Here is a 19,430-nt window from a genome sequence, read left to right on the forward strand (position 1 = left end):
CTCAGTGCAGGGAACCGAAGTCTATCGTCGAAAAACCTGCAAGAAAGTACAGATACATATACATTACTGAAAACTCTGTTAAACGATACATGAATCGTGGTATGGACGTAGTCATCCAGAGAATGGTCATGTAAATGGATCCAGGCATGGGCACTGTCGTCCGATAAAGAGGATCATATCGAAACCAAGGTATGGTCGCAACCATCCAATAATAAGAAGGATCACATATGACAACTCATGGTATGGTCGCAACCATCCATCTAAAAGATACATGTATATCAGCACAACCATGTCACATTGCCTTGCAACCTGGACTTTTGTAATTTGAGCCCAGGGTCTTGTGCTCCAACATGACCCGATCAAAGTACAGATTCTAACATGTGAATAGATGTGTTGACGTTGAACATGCTAGAAAATCACTTGATTACCAGTCAATGATGTAAACTGTTAACAAGCGTGAGAGAAACCACCAATAATGACAATGGTTCTCAAGGTACTAGTAGCACAATTCATGGAATGTGAATGAAGGAACTGAAGTTGAACACCCGTGAAATCACCCGATCGAAAGCCAATGATGTGAACTTATCGTCGAGTGCAAAGAACTTGTCATTAGGGCATGCAAGCTCCAAGGTACTAAAGAGGAGTCTCTCGATCAAATTCCTGGATAATGAGTTGAAGTTGATAGGAAGTGACTGTGTCAAAGGAGGGCCATGATGTATCCCACATCATCGACATGAGACAAAGGGATGCAAATGATTTTGGATGATACAGAGAATCAGAGGTAAGGGTAACTGCAGAAGGACAACTCTTGAACATATCGGTGACACGACGCGGAGTTTGGAAGCCTTTGGATCCATAGGATCGGTGGTCATGATGATGTGGCAAAGATCAAATGGATGGAAAAAATGAACGACCCAACCTAGGAAGGTCAATGATGAAGTGAGGATACACCAACTCGACATGAAACGATAGTGTCATGTTCAAGAGTGAGTTGTCGACACAACTAATAGAATTTCCCATTTTCCCCCACCATTTCTGGCAGGTAACTCAATTATTTTTTAATCACAAGCTTGAAGGGTATAGGATATGCTTGCACTGTAAGTTCATCCTTTTGATGAATCCGACCTTAATAAGTTTAATGAGCCCTAGGAAGGAGAAGCTCGTGTTCTTCATGGTGATGAATTCGATGTCATTTAATATTTTAATGAGTCCAACAAAGGTGTAGCTCAGTATCTTTTTCATGTTCAGAGAGTTTGAAAAAGACATGGAAAAGAAAACTCCACATGGTCCCTTTTCATAGATTTGTGTCTCTTGAGATTGAAAAGGTAGAAAATGATACTCAAGAGAATCGCTTGACCATTTTAATCAAGGAGTACCTTTTTCATAAATAGTTTATCCCAACCCGAAAAAGGGGTAAACATATACTGGGTAAAGGACGTTTCACAACCTTTAACGAGTTTAAAACAACAAGAGCTCGACAATATTTTCGTGTTTAAAGGGTCAGAAAAGAGATTGAAAGTAGACCTCCTCCTTTTATTTTCTTTAACGAGTCAAAAGGGAAAATACTTGGCGATATTTTCATCTTTTACGAGTCAGGAAAGAGCTTAAAGGTGACTCGACCTGGAGGAACGAGTGGTATAAAGGGTAGCAACTGGTGATCCCAAAAATATTTTCCTTGTGATGCATTAAAGAATTACATATTAAGCTTGCATTTAACCATGAAATTACAAGTGCATAAAAGAAGAGGAAGAGAAGAATAGCAAGTCACACATAGAAGACACAGGATTGATATCGAAGTTCGTCCAGGAGGGACTACGTCTCTGGGCCCTGCTTGAATTAGTGGGGAGGCCTTGTTTTCATTAGATGGAAAAATAATGAAAGTACATCAAAATCAAAATGATGACCTTATACCTCCAAAATTGAAGAGGCCCGAAAATTGCAGATCTCTGATGGAGAAATGGACAACACTGTTGAGTTTGTGGCATCGAGAAATGTTGAAACCATATAAAATTTGTTGAAAACTGAAAAAGTGAAAATCTGGCCACCTGGAGAAATTGCTTAGATCATGGTTTCGGCCGCCTCTCTGCACTGCTCAGGGTTCCACCTGCATAGAAATTTGTGCCCGCTCCTGGCCTCCTCCCGATGCTCAAATGAATGAAGGTTTACATATAATTGGGTGGGTGAAATAAACAAGAAAGAGGTTTGGTTTTTTGGTTAAGTTAAAACTATGTTGAGGAGGGGTCGGGGGATCAGATCTTGCCCCTCCTAAAATTACCATATTGCATGTTATTTTTGGGAGGCGGGTCCGCCGGTCCCAGTGGATTTCTCCCCCCATATCCCGTTGCGCATTTAATACTTGGGTGAGGTGGAGAGGCGATGGGTTGACAGCCCGCGCCCCCCACCATGTTTAGTTGTATGGTTGTGAGGGCTCCTGGGGTGGCGGGGTCATGGCCGCCCACCCCTAATTTAATATGTTGCTTCTGATGGTTGAGGGAGGGCAGTGGGGGTCATGGCCCATCAGCCCGTAATTATATTTTTTTTTGATTTTTGTACATTGGATATGGGGTGGTGGCGGGGTTGGTGGCTCGCCACCCCAAAATTACATATATTTTTGTTAAAAAAAAAACAATTAGCCATTTTTGAAAATTCAAAAAATGACAGAAGGAGAAAAATTAAACAGGCCACAAATTCGCTTGGAATCTGGCCCAGGTTGGCCAGAATCCGTTGGCCGGGTTTTGTCCAAATTGCTGCCTCCTTAAGCCTGCCTAGTCACCCAAGTCAACCCTGAACTTTGACTTCTCCTAACTTTCGCATACGGACTCCATTTGACAAACTGTTCACACCACCGCGTTCACGATGAAGAGATATTCAACATGAACCTAGTTCAAGCACAATCCAAACACTTTTATTTTTGACCCTTCCTAAGTCCTCTTGAACTTCTTCATGTGTCTGGAGCCACGTGGATCAATCCACCCCACTGAGGAGCTTTTGGACCCCAAAAGCATTTACATTTAGTACACTGTTTATGTCCTTTTCAATCCACATTTTCAATCACCTACACGCGAAATTGGTACATTCTTTGCAATCATGCACACCACACATGACTTAACAACCCTTCCTTGCCAAGAGTTTATAGTACACACTCCTTGGCCAAGGATTACATAAAAATTAATCAATACCTCAACTACTAATAAAGAAAGGCCAAAATATCATCGTTGCGTTTTGAAGTGATAGGAAACACACCATCACTTTTATAATTACTTGTAGCGTATGATTTACAATGGTGGCCATAACAAGCTATTACCTCTAAAAAAACTAACTTAATAAGGCAAACCACCGTGAATGGGGCGGATTCATTTGTTGAATATGTTCACCTTTCAGCTCCTCTTACGATGTTTCCGGAGCATGGAGCATCAGACTCATGGTTTGTTGGTGCCTCTCTTTGTTGCATGGATTACAATGATTCTTTTTCCTCCAAACTTTCGGGGCCTCTTTGAGGTGCTTTCCTCTAGTGTTCCTCTGATAAGTGTTCATGGATCCCTCACTATTGCTGGAATGTGAGGAAGGAGTTTCATCGTCTGTCATTAGATGGTTACTAGCTATATTGGAGCTTTCTCCCATTTCCTTTCTGGTGTATCCAAGTCCTGCACGACGTGGAATTTCCTTGACTTCGATGGGTTTTACGATGCCTTGGTCTTTGATGCTGAGGCCCTTTCCTTGATACCCCATTTTCTTCAATAGTTTGGATCCAATCCCTGTAGTATGTTTTTCAAAAGTAGCGAATTCATCATCATGAAAATCATATGAAATCGAAGAATCATTTTTTACCTCCAGGTAGAGATGCTGCAGCTTTTCCAAGGCTTCATCCTTGGCTTGCAACTGGTGTAGTAATATTTGTTTTTCTTCCCTTGCCTCATGTAGAAGCCCCCTTAGCTCAGAATCTCTGCTTAGATGGGGTGGTTTATCTCCTCAAGTTCTTGGAGTCTTGCTGTGGGAAGTGCCCTTTTCATTATGTCTGTTGAAACCCTTGTCTCATTGCCGGAATCAAACCCCAAATATATGGGTCATTCTGCCATGATCCCAAGGGCTGCAAACATCATTTCATTGCTGGAATCGGACCCCAAGTCAATGGGCCTACCTCGTGCAAATCCCTAGATGTGACCTTATCATCTTCCTATGACTCAGAATCTTGGTTTTGCTGCATGGTGGTGATGACCTTCTGCTTCCCCTTTCTGTCATTTCTTTCAGATCTCAGCTCAGGGTGCATCTTCCAGCAATTTTCTTCATCATGCCCCCCTTTCTCATAGTGTGTACAAGAGGGCTTTGCTCCTCTTCTCCTGGCTGCTGCGGTTCTCTTTGGGTGGTCATCTCATCCATGTGTTCCCCTGTTTTCCAGATGAATGGCCTTTACACTGGCCGAGTCAATGGTAGTAGGTTCAAACAATAATAATGAATGTCTAATGTAACTATGTAATGATCCAATATACTTAGTTACTACTTTAGGTGAGTCAAGTGAAATGCCCAAATTAAGTGCTTGTTTTCTAAACTCCTCGGTAAAGCTTTGAACATCTTGACCTCTGCCTTGCCTTAAGTATTACCAATCCATTAAGGCTTGTTGCTTATAACCCAAGGGATAAAATTGTTCTTTTAATGCAAAAATGAAACTAGGCCATGAGGAAAGAAGATTACCCACACTCTTACTGCTTCGCAATTTTCTCTCCCACTAGACAAGAGCGGTGCCACTCAGCCGAAGATAGGCCAACTGAATCTTTGCCTCGTTCTCTTCAATATGCAGAATCCTGTAATAGATCTCAATTTGCCTAAGCTAGTTATTAAGCTTTTCTGCATTAATTTCACCAATATACATGGGCAGATAAAATTTGACATCTAATTTAAAGAAATATTTCTTAGATGCACCCCTTGAATTTCTATGATGATGGTGATGAGAGGAAGAAGAGATTTCACTCGTGGAAGGAGAAGGAGGGGGTTCTTCTCCACCATTTCCATGCATTGAACCTTGTTCTTCTGCCTTTTTTCCCTTCTGCTTTCTCTAGCCTTGAAAGTAACGGACCGACATTTTCTGCCATTGTATAGAAGGTTTTGTGGTTGAGCTCCTCTTCATAATGAGCCTCTTGATCTGCGATGCTCCTCCTTCAATGTGCATGCCCCACATTGGGATCGAAATAATTTAGTTTCCCTTCACCTCTTTGGAGCCTGTTTCTTTTTAGCATACAAACATGCAATTCACATCTACAAGGACCAGCTCTGATACCACTTGATCCCAAAAATCTTTTCCTTGTGATGCATTAAAGAATTACATATTTAGCTTGAATTTAACCATGAAATTACAAGTGCATAAAAGAAGAAGAGAATAATATCAAGTCATGCATAGAAGACACAAGATTGATATCAGAGTTCGTCCAGGAGGGACTACGTCTCCGGGCCTTGCTCGAATTAGTAGGGAGGCCATGTTTTCATTAGATGGAAAAATAATGAAAGTACATCAAAATCAAAATGATGACCTTATACCTCCAAAATTGAAGAGGCCCAAAAATTGCAGATCTCTGATGGAGAAACGGACAACACCATTGAGTTCGTGGTGTCGAGAAATGCTGAAACCATATAAAATTTGTTGAAAGATGACAAAGTGAAAATCTGCCCCCCTGGAGAAATTGCTCAGATCATGGTTCTGGCCCCTCTCTGCACTGCTCGGGGTTCCACCTGCATAGAAATCCATGCCCACTCCTGGCCTCCTCTCAAAGCTCAAATGAATGAAGGTTTACATATAATTTGGCAGGACAAAATAAACAAGAAAGAGGTTTGGGCGTGTTGGTTAAGTTAAAAGTCTGTTGAGGAGGGGTCGGGGGATCAAATCCCGCCCCTCCTAATTTTACCATATTGCATGTTATTTTTGGGAGGCAGATCTGCCAGTTCCAGTGGCTTTCTCCCCCCATATCCCGTTGCGCATTTAATACTTGGGTGAAGTGGAGGGGTGACTGGGTTGACAGCCTGCGCCCCCCATCATGTTTAGTTGTATGGTTGTGAGGGCTTCGGGGGTGGCGGGGTCATGGATGCCCACCCCTAATTTAATATGTTGGTTTCGGTGGTTGAGGGAGAGCTGTTGGGGTTCATGACCTGTTGGCCCTTAATTAATTTTTTTTTTTTTTGTTTTTGTACATTGGATATGGGGGGGTGGCGGTGTTGGTGGCCCACCACCCCAAAATTATATATATATTTTTTGTTTTAAAAAAACAATTAGCCATTTTTGAAAATTCAAAAAATGACAAATGAGACAAATTAAACTGGCCACAAATTTGCCCAGAATCTGGCACAGGTTTGCCAGAATCTGTTGGCTGGGTTTTGTCCAAATTGCTGCCTCCTTAAGCCTGCCTAGTCACCCAAGTCAACCCTGAACTTTGACTTCTCCTAACTTTCGCATACGGACTCAGTTTGACGAACCATTCACACCACCACGATCATGGTGGCGAGATATTCAACATGAACCTAGTTCAATCACAATCTAAACACTTTGATTTTTGACCCTTCCTGAGTCCTCTTGGACTTCTGCATGTGTCTGGAGCCACCTGGATCAACTTGGTTCCGACAATGGTGGAACTGCTCAAAACATGTAATGGTCAAGAGGCTGGATAATAAAACCACTCATCGCTGCGGTCCCTCAAGAAAGGAAAAACAACCAAGTGAAAGCATATGATTGGCCAAAGAGATGGTGGCGATGGAATGAAACAACCAAGGCTCATCTAGCAGAAATTAGCTGATAAAAAGAGAAATCACGAGATGTAAATCAGGCATGGGTTCATTTTTACACAAGCTTGAACCATGGAGAACTCTGCTTGGATTTATTTTCATGGTTACACAAGCTTGAAACGAAAAACTATGCTTGAGATAAGTTTGCATGAACCCGACATAATGACTCAATCAAGGTACATGCCCCCCAAGCTTCATTTCAGTCAACTAGGTGGATGGGATGTAGGTTCACTTTCGAGATCCATGAAAGACTCGACTAGGATTTTATGAGATCTTAATCAAAGACTTGATTTGGAAAAGGGAGTTGTTTCATTTTTTTAACGAGGTTGACACAGTAAAAGAACTATCCTCAAAACCCTTGTTTTGTTTTTTAACAAGCTTGACACAAGACAAGGAACTATGTTATGAAACCAGCTCACAAAAAGATAGAAAAGAGAGATCCATGCCTTAGAATTCAGCCTCTTCGAGGGGACAACCTCCTTTACATTACATAAATGAACTATTCTTGGATGATACAAATGACAAAACCTCCTTTCTATATATAGGAGTCTAAGGAGTCACAATATAATCCAGCCGACCTAACAATAATAATATAAAGCCACAAAAATAACAATAGAGGGATTCTATGGGGCACATAAATAACAATATGGGGGTAATAGGGGCACAACAATATAAATAAGGGGTATAACTACAATAGTAATGGGGTAATCACTAGTATTATAGGGACCCAACATTCCCCTCTCCTTCAAAAAAGTGTTGTCCTCAACGCTTGAGTAGTTCTGGATACTTCTGCATAAAATTCTCATCCTCCCATGTGGAATCTTCAGTGGATAAGTTCTTCCACTTGATAAGATACTCTGAAATTGATCGATTTCGTAGCTGTCGAGTTCTTGTTTCTGTGACTGCTTCCGGTTCCAATATAATTTTTCCTTCCTCATCAAGTTCTGGCAATAATGTCTGAATTGGGAGCTTGTCACCTACAACCTTCTTTAAACATGAAACATGGAAGACTGGGTGCAATCGAGAAGCTGCAGGAAGCTCCAATTTGTATGCCATAGTACCAATCTTTTGCAACACCTTGTACGGACCATAATACTTTGGTGATAATTTATTATCCTTCTTAGCTTGCTTTAGGGACATTTGCTTATATGGTTGTAGCCGTAGGAATACCCAATCACCTACATCAAAACTTCTTTCACTGCGATGTTGATCTGCCTGTTGTTTCATTCTATTTTGTGCCAACACGAGGTTATCCTTTAAGAGTTGGAGGACTTGTTGTTGATGTTCGATGTGATGTTCCACTGCCTGAACCTTAGAATTTTCTCTTAAATATGATGTGATGGATGGTGGTTGATACCCATAAAGTGCCATAAATGGGGTCATTTTTGTTGCTGTATGGAAGGAAGTGTTATACCACCATTCAGCCAGAGGCAACCATTTGACCCATTGTGTCTGTTTATCAGATACAAAGCAATGAAGATATCCTTCCAAACATTTGTTTACTATCTCAGTTTGCCCATCAGATTGAGGATGATAAGATGAGCTATGAGCTAACTGAGTACCAAGACAAGAAAATAATTCTGTCCAAAAATTTCCAGTGAAAATGGGATCTCTGTCACTTACAATAATCTTTGGGTTTCCATGTAGCTTTTGAACTGTTTCCATAAATGCAGTAGAAACTGTACTGGCTTTAAATGGATGTGATAATGCACAAAAGTGTGCATACTTGGTAAGTCTGTCAACTACCACCATGATGACACTCTTTCCCTCAGACTTGGGTAAACCTGTGATAAAATCCATTGAAACCTCCTCCCAACGTTGGCTTGGAATGGATAAAGGTTGTAATAGACCCGGTGTCTTAATTGTTTCAACTTTATTTTGCTGGCAAACCAAACATTCCGCCACAAACTTTTGAATATCTGATTTAAGGCCATCCCAAAAAAATTCCTTCTTAACCCTGTGGTAAGTTTTTAAAAATCCTGAGTGCCCTCCTAAGGGAGAAGTGTGCAATTCCATAAGAATCTTTTGTTTTAGCTGGGAATTCTTACAGAGGTATAAGCGATCTTTGTACCATAACGAATCATTTTGCCAGCTAAATGTATCAGAAGTACTGGAATCTTGTTGTAGCTTTCGAATAAGTGCCCACACTTCTTCGTCATTCTTCCATTCCTCCCTTGCTTCGTTTATCCAATCTGGTTGGATAATAGAAATGGCACACAACAATGCTTCCACATCCTCATCCTTTCTTGAGAGTGCATCTGCCACCACATTTTGCTTCCCTTTTTTGTAGATGATTTCAAAGTCATAACCCAACATCTTTGTGACCCACTTTTGTTGCTCTTCAGAGGATAATCTTTGTTCTAAAAAGTATTTAAGGCTATCATGATCCGTTTTTACCTTGAAGTGTCTTCCCATTAGGTAGGGTCGCCATTTCTTAAGTGCATGGAGTATTGCCAACATTTCCTTCTCATAAATAGCTTTGCTTAAAAACTTTCCCTTGATTGGACGACTTTCAAAAGCAATGGGTCTTTCATCTTGCATTAGAACAGCACCAATTCCATTTCCTGAAGCATCACATTCCACAATAAAGGTTTTTGTGAAGTCCGGTGTAGCTAAGACCGGTGCTTGGCACATTGCCTCTTTAAGATGTTCAAAGGCCTTTGTTGCTTCCGGAGTCCATGAAAATGAATCTTTCTTCAATAATGTTGTTAGAGGTGCTGCTATTCTCCCATAATTCTTAACAAACTTGCGATAATACCCTGTCAACCCAAGAAATCCTCGCAGATGCTTTATGGATGTGGGGATTTTCCATTCCTTAATGGCTTTAATTTTGCTAGGGTCTACCTTAACTCCTTCATGAGATACAATATGACCCAAATATTCCACCTCCTGGACTCCAAAGAAACATTTGGATCTTTTTGCATATAATTGTTTTTCCTCCAATAGTTGTAGCACCTTTTCAACATGTTCAACATGATCCTTCCAAGACTTGCTGTAGATTAGTATATCATCAAAAAATACTAACACAAATTTTCTAAGGAATGGTTTGAAAATTGAATTCATCAAACCTTGAAATGTTGAAGGTGCATTGGTAAGGCCAAAAGGCATGACCAAAAATTCATAATGACCCTCATGAGTTCTAAATGCCGTTTTTGGAATGTCTTCAATCTTCATTCTGATTTGATGATATCCCGAACGAAGATCCAACTTGGTGAAGTAAATTGATCCATGCAATTCATCCAGTAATTCATCAATAACAGGAATGGGGAACTTATCTTTAATAGTGAGCTTGTTGAGCTCCCTATAATCTGGACACATGCACCATGATCCATCCTTCTTGTGCACCAATACTACTGGAGCTGAGAAAGAACTTTGACTCGGTTGAATTATACCAGCCTCTAGCATTTCTGCAACCATACGTTCAATTTCACTTTTTTGGACATAGGGATATCTGTACGGCCTGATGTTTGGAGGAACACTTCCTGGAATCAGATGAATAGCATGATCATGATCACGCATAGGTGGGAGACCCTTGGGAGTCTCAAATACCTTGGAATGATTGTCCAAGACTTTTTGGAGATCTGGAGAAATAGATGATTCCAATGTGGAAACATCTAGCGAGCATAATTGTGCAATTACACCTCTTTGCTCCTTTTTTAGAAGCTTTGTCATACCATGAGAGCTGATTATCTTTCCTGGTTTCCCTGCAATACCCCTTAATTCAACTTCCTTTCCTTCCGAAGAAAATTTGATGAAAAGTTCTTGAAAATTAAAAGCTATTGTACCCAAGGATTGTAGCCATTGGACTCCTAGTACAACATCCGCACCTCCCATTGGAATGGAAAGCATTGGGCTAGTCAATACATATTCTCCCATGGATAGCTTGATATTATGGCACTTTCCAGAGCAATTTATTGTTCCTCCATTTGCAATCATCACTTGACACTCTGGTGCTGGATATAGGAAGCAATTCAATTCTTTTGCTACCCTACAATGAATAAAATTGTGGGTGCTTCCTGAATCAATCAACACTATTACCTTTTTCTTCTTGATTTGTCCTTCTATCTTGATGGTTTGAGGAGTGGTAATTCCCGCCAATGCATTACAAGATATGGTCGGATTTATTTGTTCTTCATCTAGGCTTTGTTCCTGGAGTATATCTTCTTCTTTTGACCTTTCTTGCTCCTTTTCTTCTTCCTCTTCACAATCTATGTAGAATAATTTCTTCTCAGCACACTTATGACCTTTAGTGTATTTGCTATCACAACTGTAACAAAGCCCTTTTGCTCTTTTTTCTTCCAATTGTTGTGGTGTCAACCTTCTAGGTTGTGGAAGACTAGGGGCAACAACACTTCCATCTTTATAGTTGTGAGTGGTATGCTTCCTGGTTGCCATAATTTTGCTTTCCATTTTTCTTGCTAACCTGAATGCCTTCTCTAATGAATCAGGTTCCCAAAGGTGAACATCATGTTGGATATTATCCTTTAAAGACCCTATGAACACATCAATCCTATGCTCCTCTGGAATATCTTTTACCCTTATGTTCAATTTTTGGAACTCCTCAATGTGCTCCATTATTGAACCCTTTTGTTTGAGACTTATCAATTGGCTAAAAAAAGTGTTGCTTTTTGTATCTTCATAATGTGCTATCAATTCTTCCGTAAAAATTTCCCAAGTGATAAATTGTTTACGAGAACAAAGCCATTGATACCATACAAACTGATTTGGTTCCAAATATACAGTTGCCATACGTACCTTTTGTGCATTTTGCACATTATTGAGATCGAAGAATTGCTCCATCTGTAATATCCATGTAGCGGGATCCTTGCCATCAAACTTCCTCATATCGATTTTTGGAATATGGTGATTCTTCAATCCAACATTAGCGTCTATGGAATCATGATTAACATTTATTTTGTTCTCATCATGAGTTTCCTTTACTACCTTTTCACCATTAGTGACCCTTTCTTGTAGCAACTTCTTCAATTCTTCCATATCTGTCTTCAAATCTGCCATGTCTCTCTTCAAATCTGTCTTCGAATCATCCATCTTAGCTTCCATGCCCTTTATCTTAGATTCCACGCCACTTATCTTAGCTTCTGTTAGCTTTTGTGAGCGTGACATTTGTTGCACTTGTTCTTGTAATTTTGATATATCATGTAGCATTTCTTCTTCTTCTTCATGAGTCATGCTAGAGCTTTCAGGTTCCTTACTAGGTGTTTGCATTTTCTTTCCCCGGGGCATCAATTATCGATAATAATGCTTTACTATGCCCTTTGAATTCCGTTAAACCAAGCTTACACAAAAATTTAAAAAAAACTACACACCTTTTTTCACTTTATAGAAGCCTGATATTGAATTTGATGTATCTCTGTAATTTCGAATCATCCAGTTCTGAAATTGCTACCTGTAGTAGCCTTCTTCATCCTCTTTCCAATGCCACAAGTCTGAGCCAAATTGGATTCTCCAAGGAAGAATTATGTGAAATCTCCCACAGTGACTTGCTTTTAGACTGGTTCAGTAGAGCGAACTTGTACGATGTGCCACGAGTCACTGTTTCAACCTTTGAATCTGAAATACACACACAAGAAACTACAGTCCGTCCTATTTCTGTACCTTTTTACGAAATTTCAATCCGATCCTCAGAGAGAGAGTTATGACGATTTTCCCCAGGTCACCTGTTTTGAATGTAATTCAGGAATCTGCAAAAAGGCCAACTTCCTCAGATCATATCTCCGAAAATATCACGCGAAAAGCTCTGAAATTCGGACCCAAGGTTCACCGCCAATTCTTCTCAAATGGGTTTTTTTTGCGACTTCTGAAAAGTCACAGAAACAATTTTATAGCGAAAATGCCACGATGACCTGTTTGGAGCAGCGAAACCCTAGAATTCAAAGCTCTGATACCAAATGTTATGAAACCAGCTCACAAAAAGATAGAAAAGAGAGATCCACGCCTTAGAATTCAGCCTCTTCGAGGGGGCAACCTCCTTTACATTACATAAATGAACTATTATTGGATGATACAAATGACAAAACCTCCTTTCTATATATAGGAGTCTAAGGAGTCACAATATAATCCAGCCGACCTAACAATAATAATATAAAGCCACAAACATAACAATAGAGGGATTCTATGGGGCACAGAAATAACAATATGGGGGTAATAGGGGCACAACAATATAAATAAGGGGTATAACTACAATAGTAATGGGGTAATCACTAGTATTATAGGGACCCAACAAACTATGCTGATGACCCTTGTTTCATTTTTTAATGAGCTTGACACAAGACAAGAAACTATGCTCATACCCTTTGTTCATGAACCATATGAGAACATGGCTCCCAAGAGGTTGTCACTAGATGGAAGAACCACACTCTGGGAGGAATACATGTCATTTGGTACCAAAGAGAGATCGGGTTCCAAAACCCCCAGTACATAATGTATTATACCATCTACGTGATCATCATCAGACGTGGAGACGGAACGGGTAGCCACATAATTTACCTGTGGAGGGGAAGGTACTACTTGCAAACAAGAGCCGATAGGGGATGATGGTTACAAAGGAGGCGCCTGGTGACCAATGAGCGACAATTGATCAATGGTCACTATTCTCCCTTCATGCGGAAAACAAACTACATGGAAAAGTGAAGAAACAAGAGCTCCCATGACATAAACATAGTCGTGTCCAAGGATAATATTGAAATCTAACGGACCTTGGACTACCATCACGTCTATATAGATGATCTTTCCTCCCAAAGTAATAGGGAACTTCGGAAGGACCCTTAAGGGTTGACTGGTTCCTCTGTTGAAAGCCAACAAATGCTGAGTGACAGGGACAAGGTGTGGGGAACCCAAAGCTTGCCAAGTAGTACAAGACATGATGCTAACTGATGCGCCTTCATCTAATATGGTGCCATGTACTACCATATTATAGGCTTGTACTGTGATCTGGAAAGGCACATAAGATGGGAGGCAGAAAGCAGTCAATTGACTCCAATCAAAAGAGACGACAAAACTACTTGGTGGGGGTATCATATGATTGCCCCCATGCTCTGCAGAAATAAAAGAAACCAATGAGCGACAATTGATCAATGGTCACTATTCTCCCTTCATGCGGAAAACAAACTACATGGAAAAGTGAAGAAACAAGAGCTCCCATGACATAAACATAGTCGCGTCCAAGGATAATATTGAAATCTAACGGACCTTGGACTACCATCACGTCTATATAGATGATCTTTCCTCCCAAAGTAATAGGGAACTTCAGAAGGACCCTTAAGGGTTGACTGGTTCCTCTGTTGAAAGCCAAAAAATGCTGAGTGACAGGGACATGGTGTGGGGAACCCAAAGCTTGCCAAGTAGTACAAGACATGATGCTAACCGATGCGCCTTCATCTAATATAGTGCCATGTACTACCATATTATAGGCTTGTACTGTGATCTAGAAAGGCACATAAGATGGGAGGCAGAAAGCAGTCAATTGACTCCAATCAAAAGAGACGAAAAAACTACTTGGTGGGGGTATCATATGATTGCCCCCATGCTCTGCAGAAATAGAAGAAAGACTCTCCTGAACAACCGAGACGGGAGGGTCACTCTTCGATTCATGAGAATCCCAGGAGACGAGAAGAACATGAGCAATATGATCACCACTCTCTTCTGGAACAGAGTGAGAAAATATTGGTAGAACCAAGTCGACACTCTTTTTGACTAATGTTTGGTCGGGAATAGACACAAGAGAGTCTCGCTCAGCAAGAGAAGGATGGGAAAGAGATGAACCTAAGTAAATCCCTTGACCAACCAGTAGAGGGTCAGGAGAAAGCCTCTAATAACTAATAGGAAGTTGGGGTTGAGGAGATGCAAGGTTTTCCAAAACTTTGGAAGCTTTATCCATAAGAGGACAATGGTGAAGAAGACTCTCTCCTTCACATAACCTATAGGGGAATCTAATCTTTCCCTTCTTCTTACCATCATTAGCTGAAGGTGTAGCATTGACATGATCTCCAGCGGTCGACGGGGATGGTCGGTTCAGGTTTTGAGACCATACCTCTAAGACTCTGGGAATTCCGGGACAGTCTCGAAGGAGATGGTCACCCTTACACAGCTTGCAAGGGAATCTAACCTTCTGCAGAGGATCGACATGTTTTTTGACAGGAAGTTCATTTAGAGAAATAGTTGCACAGTTGGCCTCTTGCTTATCTGACTTCTTCTTCTTCTTCTTAGCCTCCTCGTTACGAGATTTGAAACTTTCACTAGGAAAAGTAGAAGAGCAGGGTGAAGAAATGGGGGAAGAAGGTGAGGGGTCAACTTTAGAATCATGGTGACATGATTCAAATGAAGGGGACATTTGGACAGGAGTCGGGACACTCCAGACCTCAAAGGTAAAAAACAACAGACAGGTAAACCAATGGTTAACCCAGGAAGGGACAACATCGCCATATAAGGAGCACCAGTGTTTCCAAAATAAGGAAAAGGACCAGGATTCCCATCTGAGGGGAACCCTTGACTGGTGGACTCAAGAAATGTTGCCATTGGAATTGACCCTAAAGAATTACTAAGGAAGATAACTTTTACCAGGATTATTTCATGGGAAGTTAATTTGTGGTGTAGGTAAAATTCTAGGTGCGGACACAAACAATTCCTCTAGCTTGAGAGCAGGTCTAGCCACAAAAAAGCATTCTATGGAATATTTCCTTAGGCTAGAATCAATTAAGAGGGCCTACCTCTTAGTACGCTTATTTCACTTTGTGATGACTTTGCTTCCTCGCTCCAGCTATCTTCCTTTTCTTTCTTTTGAACACCTGAAACAAGTAAACAACAACGAACAACAACCATGCTAATATATAAATTGTATTCAACCTACTTAACAAGTCAAGAAACATTAAGCCATAAACATGTGAGATGACACCTTATGTAGGAAATCAATCGATAGTTGCATCTTTATTAAATCAAGAAGAGATTACAACCAACGTCTTGACGTCGCTGTTCTCCTCTGACAAATCCGGGTTCCCACACACTTCTGCTAGAATTCCATGTATGGCCCCAACAATGATAGTCTCAAGGCTCTTTCCTTTAGTATTCACACCAAACCAAACTCACAATTATCCCTTAAACACAAACTAGAGACATGCAAAGTATGGATAACTTGCTGATTACTCCAAATAAAACTTAATTAGCACTAGCACACACACATTAGCTTATGCTTGGGAAAAGTGGAGTTTTATATAGCTTGAATGGATGGGAGATGGTTCCTATTCTCTTTTGAGAATGTCTTATCTCTTGAGGTAGTTCCATCCTAATAGGGGAAAGGAGCTCAATCTGACCTCATCGGCTCCATCCAGCCTAACGATTTACCAGACTTTCATTGCGAAGCTTCTAGAGCTGGAAGCTTTGGCTCCAAATTAAAAAACTTTCTGAAAGAGGATCGACGCGACTGAGAAAAGGATCTGTCACTCCGGTCGGTGCGAGGGACAATTGTAATCCCTGCATATTGGCATGAGGGATAATTGTAATCCCTGCATATCGACGCTCGGAGGACACGGGTCATTAGCACCAATCTTGTAAATTGGGAAAAACAAAAGGTTTTTGGGAAATGATGCAAAGGGGAATTGTTCTGCTCATGAAGAGGGACACAATGGGAGTTTCTTCATGATGGGAAAGAATGTAGGGTTCACTATAGAGGTCCTCTAGGATCAAGGAATGGGGATTACAGGGATAGTGACAAAATGCTGTTATCATACTAATAGGGGAAAGGAGCCCAATCTGACCTCCTCGACTCCATCCGGCATAACCATTTACCAAACTTCCGTTATGAAGCTTCTTGAGCTATAAGCTTCGACTCCAAATTTAAAAAACTTTCCAAAAGAGGATCGGTGCGACTGGGAAAAGGCTCAGTCACTCTGGTCGGTGCGAGGGATAGTTGCAATGCTTGCATATCGATGTGGGGAGGGCACGGGTCATTAGCACCAATCTTGAAAACTGGGCAAAATAGAAGATTTTTGGGAAATGATGCAAAGGGAAATTGTTCTGCTCATGAAGAGGGACACAATGGGAGGTTCTTCATGATGGGAAAGCATGAAGGGTTCACTATAGAGGTCCTCCAGGATCAAGGAACAAGGAGTACAGGGACAATGACAAAATGTTGTGTAACAACTACCCATAGCATTTTTTAGTCGCAACATAAGGAATGCAACCCTTAAGTACAAAATCATTGAGAAACAACCCTTGGATTTGGTAAAGGCGATCAAAGATTTCAGAGTTTACATTTTACATTCGCATACTCTTGCTTATGTACCTAATGCAACGGTAAAACAAGTCCTTATGCAAAATGACCTGGAAGGTAAAAGAGGTAGATGGATAGCAACTTTATTAGAATATGATCTTAAGATCAAGCCTTCAAAGCTGATCAAGGGTCAAGGCTTAGCCAAACTCATGGCCGAGTCAAACCTTCATGCTCTAGACATCAACCTTGTGGCAACATTATCCGACAACCAAGAATAAGTGGATCTCATTGAGGTATCTGAAATCTTTCTATCATCTCCACGATATTCTGATATTATTTATGTACTTCAACATCTAAATCCCCCTCCAAGCATGTCTAAGGCTAAGAGTAGGTCATTGAAGTTGAAGGTTTCCAAATATTGTATCATGGACAGTGCACTTTATTGGAAAGATCCCAGAGGTGTGTTGCTGAATTGTTTGACCGAAGATGAGTCCAAGGTAAAAGAAAGCTTCTCCCTTTGCCTCTACAACCAATATTAGTTAATCCACCTTTTCAGCAGTGGGGCCTAGATTTCATAGGCGAGATCAATCCATCATCATCCGCATAACACAAGTGGATATTGACAACTACAGACTACTTTACCAAGAGGATTGAAGCAATCCCAACCAGGCAAGCAACAAATTCAATTATCATTCAATTTTTAGAAACTAACATCTTGTCCCGTTTTGGTTGTCCTATTAAGATTATCACAGACAATGCGACAAAATTCAAGTCCAAAAAGATGACTGAGTTTTGTGACAGATACAACATGAGGTTGGGGCATTCTACAACATACTATCCACAAGGAAATGGTTTGGCGAAGTCCTCCAATAAATCCTTAGTCAATATCATCAAGAAACTATTGGAGGCTAACAAAAAGAATTGGCACAAAAAGCTGATCAATGTATTGTGTGCAGATTGGGTGAGTAGTAAGAAATCTCTTGGGCTTTCTCCTTTTCAGATTGTGTATGGAGTAGAAACTATTTTTCCTACATATTTAGCTGTCCCGATCATGAAATTATTACAAAAAGCGGGAAGTGAAGAGAATGATATTTAGTGCTGGATTAATCAAATGATTCACTTATAGCTGACACGGGATGAGGTATTTCACAACACCTCCAAGCTTCATGAGAGAATAAAGAGGATCTATGATCGGAAAACAAAGGAAGATGATTTCAAAATCGGAGATGTGGTGCTTCCTTGGGATGTCAGAAACGAAGACAAGGGTAAGCATGGAAAATTTGAGAACTTATGGAAAGGCCCTTATCAGATTTCAGCTTTCCAGGGACAAAATGCTTTCTTCTTGGATGAGATGAATGGAGAACCATGCTTCGGAGGACCAGTCAATGGTAGGCTCCTGAAGCATTATCTTCTCTGAATTGTCCTGGTTTCATTGTACATATATTTTAAATTTTCTGCAAGTGTGAAGTAGAAGATCATTAGAGTTCAGAGCCCGAAGTGAAGGCCATGGAGCTTCATTGATTTTTTGCTATTTATAGTATTCAGTCCTTAGTCAAGTAAGTCAGTTTTGAGTCAGTCTAGGCTCCTGAAGCATTATCTTCTCTGAATTGTCCTGGTTTCATTGTACATATATTTTAAATTTTCTGCAAGTTTGAAGTAGAAGATCATTAGATTTCAGAGCCCGAAGTGAAGGCCATGTAGCTTCATTGATTTTCTGCTATTTACAGTATTCAGTCCTTAGTCAAGTAAGTCAGTTTTGAGTGAGGCTTGAGTTGGTCTGAGTTATTTGAGTTGTTAGCATTTACTCATGCATCCAGTTTGAGTTTTTTGGCCTTATTGGCCCATATGGTTAGGCTACTTGATCTACGGTGTTCTTGGAACCTCCAAGGAGCTGTCATCCCCAAATAAGGCCGATGTTAGAGTCTGTATTTGTATACGTCCATCAGTGATCAAAACTCCTCTTTTATATCATATTAGTGTCTCATTTGAAATTTTTACAATTCCACCTAGGTTATCATGTAAACATTTACTCATTGATGGTAGCCCAAAATAAAAAATCATGATCCTCTCTCAAAAATTTATATTTGTTCGCCCACCTTCATGTGTCTTGCTGAGCATACATTGAGTATAAAAACTCATTTCATCATGTTTTATGTCAGTCAAGTCCACCTAGAGTTCAATCATTCAAAGTCCCATTAGGTCACTTAGGTTTCATTTTCCAAGGTCCAATAAAACATCATATCACTGCATAAGGCCAACAAAGTATGAGAGAAAAGCAAATAATATCCATTTTTTCAGTCAAATAAGGGTTTACAAGCATGTAACCATGGTTGCTGAAGTTCCAAATTTGATTTTAAGCAAGAATTTCATTCCAGTTTGTAATTTTATTTCAAAAGAGAGATGTAATAATTTTTATTTTATTTATGTAATTTTATGTTTA

This window comes from Pinus tabuliformis, chromosome X, assembly GCF_031772625.1.
Source record: "Pinus tabuliformis cultivar Carrire ecotype Pingquan chromosome X, CPIR1, whole genome shotgun sequence".
NCBI classification, from domain to species: Eukaryota; Viridiplantae; Streptophyta; class Pinopsida; order Pinales; family Pinaceae; genus Pinus; species Pinus tabuliformis.